This window comes from Armigeres subalbatus, chromosome 2 (assembly GCF_024139115.2).
Source record: "Armigeres subalbatus isolate Guangzhou_Male chromosome 2, GZ_Asu_2, whole genome shotgun sequence".
NCBI lineage: Eukaryota > Metazoa > Arthropoda > Insecta > Diptera > Culicidae > Armigeres > Armigeres subalbatus.
Window position 1 is genome coordinate 5,792,919 of NC_085140.1, and position 6,000 is coordinate 5,798,918.

Genomic DNA, 6,000 nt, shown 5'->3' on the forward strand with positions numbered 1-6,000 from the left:
CCTGAAGAACCAAAACCCGAGCACGACGCTACGCCAAACCAGACATGACGTCAAATACCCGGATGAGCAGCTGAAATACCTCAAACCTAAATCCCAACCCCGTCCATCACCAAATTACGCAATCTAACCTTGAGTCGCCACGAGTATCTTGGTCTTTGTCCCTTTCCCTTACTAACTGTTGATAATAAGATGATATCGATTGTAAATATCATTAATAGTCTCGGCTCCGTTAAGTGTTATACACGCCTGAGCCTGTCAAATAAATACAATAGATAAAAAAATAAAAACAACAGTCAAGACTGCAAACACAACGGCGAAACAGGCGCAAACAGTTCACGTTCCGCAGGCCGCGCGGTGAGACGCAAGTCGCGATATGAAAGCCTATGCATGCGAGCCTGCGCCAGCAGCGGAAAACTTGGTCTTGGCCGTTCCGGTTCCAATTCGATTCCCGTGGCAGATTTTAGTGTTCACATTCTTTCGCATTTCCCAGTCTGTGTCTTCGTACGTCTACCAACCAACCTGTGCCCACCTGCCGGGTCCCTATGCCCGCGCGTCCAAGCTGCATCGCATTGGTGCTTTCGATGATTTCTTCCCGGCCGACCACTTTGTGCGGAGTTGGGCTTAATTTTTCCCTGGTTTCTTTCTTCCGTTTGGGTTTGCGTAATTTTGTTTGCCGCTGGTTCCCGGTTTGCTCTTCGCTTTATCGCCTGTGCATACAGCATAATAAGTTGATATGAATATATTAAAAGTATATAAATTTAAATTATAACTCCCAACAAATGCATCAAACGGAATCGGTTCTGTTTTCGCGATTGTACGGAGCCTCTACTGTGTGTTGATTCGAATTGGGCCATCTCTTTCCATTATCAGCATGGTTGGTGGGTTTCTTTTGTTGAATTTAATGTTGCTTATAGTCTGGCACTGAGATTATTGCAATATCAGTGTGGTACCAATTATGGTCTCTAATTTAGGCGTGTGATTACTTAATCAACTACAAATTGAAGTAATTAATTAATTATGATTCATAAGAGGCAACTCAATATAATTGACGTACATTTGAAAGTCATGAGTGTGGTTTCACAGCTAATCGGTGTTAACATAGCTTTATTGAAACACAGTCATCAACAGTTTCCGTAGTGTAGCGGTTATCACGTCTGCTTCACACGCAGAAGGTCCCCGGTTCGAACCCGGGCGGAAACAGTGAATTTTTTAGTTCAAATATAGACATAGAAGGAAAATGCCAAACGGCTGTTATCGACGGTTTTCCATTTTGCTTTCATGTATCCAAGTCCGTTTTCTTGGACATTTTAATTGTGACGCTTTCACAAATAGTATCTATTTGTCTAGAAATGCATATTCATTATAGATCACAATTTCTTCTTCCATTAATTTCAACTATAATTCTTTGTATCCAATGATGCGTAATTTGTTTTCAACTTGAAAGCTTCTTCAGTGTTTTATTATGAATTACACTGGATGACAAAATCAGATAAAATAAAAGAATTCACTCATGCTCATGTGTTGCATTTGTAGTTCTCGACCTCTGAAATCGACTGGTTACTGGCGTTTTTTGTGTGATTGGGAAGATTCCGAGATTGTTTGATCACAAAGTAGGAAAAGGAACTCGCTTTAACGGCGTTGAAGTCTCTTGCATGATTGCATGTTCATATAAGTTATAATACTAAGTTATTGAAATAATTTAATATATATATATATATATTTCTTTATTAAAGAGGCTTGCAGCCCAAGGCTGGCTCACCTCTGCTAATAATTTAAGTTATTCTTCTTCTTATTGGTATTACATCCCCCACTGGGACATTACCGCCTCACAGCTTAGTATTCAGTAGTCACATTTGTTAACTGTGAGGTTTCTAAGCCAAGATACCGTTTTTACATTTGTATATCATGAGGCTAACACGATGATATTTTTATGCCCTGGATGTTTCCTCGAACTCCGAATAAGGTATATCATCGGCGGCGACGGTGACGGCGTGATCCGGTGTGGATGAAAAAATCAATGACTAAAAAATCACTTTTAACGCGGATTTTTTGATTTACGCGGTTTTGATTCAAACGATAGGAATCCCCAATATGGAAATCGACTTGAATAGATTAAAATTGCAATAATTTACGCTCATTCAAAATAGTAAATTGCCGGCGCACTAATCAATACCTGATTTGCAAATGTTACTTGAATTAACACTATTTTGTTATTCTCTGATTTTGATGAATCAAATATAAACAATACATCCTGCTTCACTTTTCGTGACGCCTGAGCAGAATGAGATTTCGATGTTATAGAACTAATTTGTCAATGCCTCTTTTCGAAAGTTATTTCCATTTCAGGATTTTGATACATTCCAGTCGTTTGCTTCTCAATATATCTAAATTTCAGGAAAATTTGACCCACTATTTATTGTGTTACATATAAAATTTGGCAATGTTTGAGTGGATGTATATTTATTTATTTTAGACAATTTGCAGTGCTTCTTCATGCTGTTGTGACTGCCGCACTTCGCGTTCTTGTATGCACAAATCTCAATAGATAATCAACATAACTGAAGCTTTTGGTGTAGTTTCTGAAGGAATTTCTGGAGGAAACTAGGATTTTTTTTGAAATTCCTACAGGCATTTCTTAGGAAATTTCATTAGGAATTCCTTCGTAAAACTCTAAGAGAATTTCGACAGAAAGGTATTCTTTCTAAAATCCATTCAGGGTTTCTTTGAGAAATTCTTTTGGTAAAACCATACAATATTCCTGTGGGAATTCATTCGGAAATTTATTAAAGAATGAACCATTTTCCGATAGAATTCCTAAAATAATTTTTTGAATGACTTTCCAAGGAGTCATATCGGAAAGAGTTTATGAATGCATTTCCGGCAACATTTTTGGAGGCATTTCCGGAAGAACTTTGGGAACTGAAGGAATTCCCGATGATAATTCTCTAAGAACCGTTTAAGAAAATTTCGAAGAAATCCCACATCTCACATTTTCAAAGGAATTCCTATCAGAATTTCCAAAGTTAATTTTGAAAGAATTTTCAAATAAATTTCCGATAAAATTTCTGAAAGTTTTGGATGCATTTCTGAAAAAAAAACCCTAAGAAACATGTGAAGAAATTCCTGAGGGAAATGTCCAAGAATTTCTTCCAAAAACTACCAATAATGCCTATATTAATGATGGTTATTCACTTCGTATTGTCCGGTGCAAAAATGAATGTAATTTTCTATTCCAGGGTGCTCGTTCTTGGGCCTCCAGTCGCCAGTCTCCCTACACACCGGCTACAGGCGCATCTTCCTCGATTCCACAGAGACAGCGAGTGCGGGGTCTACTCCGGAGTCAACGTCCTCTTCCAGGTTCTTTGGAGTTTCTTTAGCTGGTCTCTCGTCCGGCATATGCACTACATGTCCAGCCCACTGTAGTCTTCCGTATTTTATCAGTCTACCTGTCTGCATTTTTGCATACGTGGTACAACCCGTGATTCATTATTTCGTCTGCCGCCAAGTACTGAGCGCAGTATTTTCCGCTCAAACACTTCGAGAATTCGATAGTCTGCATATTTTAATCAACGACGTGTAGAGAGCTAGTTTTGTCAGTGCCTGTAGGTAGCTTCCTAAAGTTACACAAAAATTTACTGAAAGTTTTCAAAGGATTACCCGGAGAAAATTTCTAGAAATTACTTAAGGTAGTTTTGAAAAAAAAACTATGGGAATTTCAGGAAAAAATATCAAGGAACTTGCTAACTAGCAGAATTTCTAAAAAAATCCAAAGGAAATCCTAAAAAAATCTTCCGAGAGAATTCGTAAATTAATTTGCGAAGAAATTCCTAATTTCCAAAGCTGAGAAAAATTTTTGGAGGAATTATGAAACAATTTCCTAAGGATTTCCAGAAGGTATATCCGATTTTTTGGGAGAATACTTTAACGACTTTCCCAAGGTGATCCTTACTAAATTTCTGAAGGAATACGTGGAAGAGACCTAAGGAAAATTCCAAGGAATACATGAAAGAATTTCCGAAAGACCTTCTGGAATTTGTTTCCGGACGAGTTTTTGTAGAACTCCTTGAGGCAATTTCCGAGGGAATTCCTGGACAAATCTCCAAAGGAATTTGTGGAGGAAATTGCGAATCTATTACTGGGAAAAAATCCGAAGGAATTCCTCTCTGAAATTCTGTTTGGAATTTCTTCATAAATTCCTTTGAGAATTCCTCCGGAAATTACTTCAAAAATTCCTTCAGTAATCCACTATGGATTCTTCTGGAAATTTCTTTAGGAATTCTTTTGGGCAGTCTTTTAGAAATACCTTCAAAAGTAGTTGCAACGGGAATTATTTTCGGAAGTCCATTCAGGCTCTCTTTTTAAAATTCCTTCGAAAATTCATTTGGAAATTCCTGCACAAAATTCTCCAATAATTTTTTAAAAACTTCTCCAGAAATTCGTTTGAGAACTCCTCTAGACTTTTTTTTGCTGTGATAATCTAAACATATCATTCCTTCGGATATTTCTCCATGAAGTTCTCCAAAATTTTGTTCGAAAAGCCTCAGAGATTCCTTCGTAAATTTCTTCAGAAATTTTTTTTCGGACTCTTTTTCCAGGAAATCCTTTAAAAATTTATAAACGAAATAACTTCCAATGGAGTCACTAATTGTATTTTCGATAGAATAAAACAAAACAAAAATAAACATACAACACTAAAAAATTCCGAAGGTATTACTGAAAGAAATTCGGAAAGAACTTTTGAAGGCATTCTCGAAGAAATTTCTGCAGGAAGTTCTGGAAGAATTTTCGAAGAAATCTTTTATGCCATATCTGAAAAAAAAAGTAATTCAGGAATTCATGAAATAATTGCCGAAAAAATTTAATAAGGAGGAATTTCTGAAGGAATTCTCAAAGAAATTTTCGAAGGCATTGCTTAAAAAATTGATAAATAATTTTCGAAGAAAATTGAATTCCATAAGGAATTTCCGAAAAAAAATTCTGAAGGATTTTCTGAAGAAATCCGTACTTAAAATTTTGAAGGAATTTTCGAAGAAATTTCGTAAGAAATCTCGCGAAGAATTCCTAAAGTAATTTTCTAAGGTTTCTTAACGAATATCTGGCAGAATTTTCAAGGAAATATAACAAGTGATTTTGTTAATCATTTTCAAAAATTGATTTAAAAAAAAGTATACATGTTGGACGAAAAACTGGAAAAACATTCACAATACAGATTTATTTTGCCAAATTGGTTTACCAAATAAGTCAACTGTCCTAAGAGCACAAATCAAAAACTAGAGAAAACTGATTTAATAAGTGGCCTGGTTGATTTTAATAAATAAAAAAATAAATATTGTCAAGATAATTAATATGCTACTTAACTTGAAATTCCTGAACTCCAATGATTTCCCAAGTAACATTCATACAGCTCTTTGGCATTCGATGTTATTTATTGTGGTTTTATTGCGACAAAAGAAATGCTTTTCAGTTTAGGAAAAGCATTTAACAAGCATACCTTATGATTCCCCTTCTGGGTGTTGTCAAAACTTTTTGAAGCAGGTTATAAATTCCGGAAAGTAGAAAATTTTAAAAATGATTTTATTAGGGCACACCATGCCTTGATTAAACTAATTTGGGAAATAACATCAAAGCATTTTGGTGTTTGATTTATGTGTCACGAAAAAATCCTACTCCTAAGTTGTTTTGTAATTGTAAAAGTTACTTTCAAAACAATTGGCTTCACATGAAATCAATTTGCATTTGTGCTTGCTATAATCAGAAATGCAGAATAAATAAACAAAACAAAAGGTGAAGACAAATTATTAGAGTAGAAAATCCTATTCTTACAGATATGTTTGAAATATCACTATCTTGCGTGCTAACTCACAACATGCATGTTGACACATTTTCAACTACGTTAATGTTCTCGATATCGAGATTTATCGAAATTAATTTATTGGCTTTTTTCGGCGATAATTATACTGCTCAAAGCGAAAGGGAGTAGATGAAAGTAATGAAGATACA

General features: G+C 35.6%; 1 non-coding gene across 1 annotated transcript; it reads left to right on the forward strand.

Annotated features, from left to right (window-relative positions):
* The first annotated feature begins 1,127 nt into the window (after positions 1 to 1,127).
* On the forward strand, positions 1,128 to 1,200 carry Trnav-cac (transfer RNA valine (anticodon CAC)). Its single transcript has one exon. It is a non-coding gene; the product is annotated as a tRNA-Val (tRNA).
* The last annotated feature ends 4,800 nt before the right edge of the window (positions 1,201 to 6,000 follow it).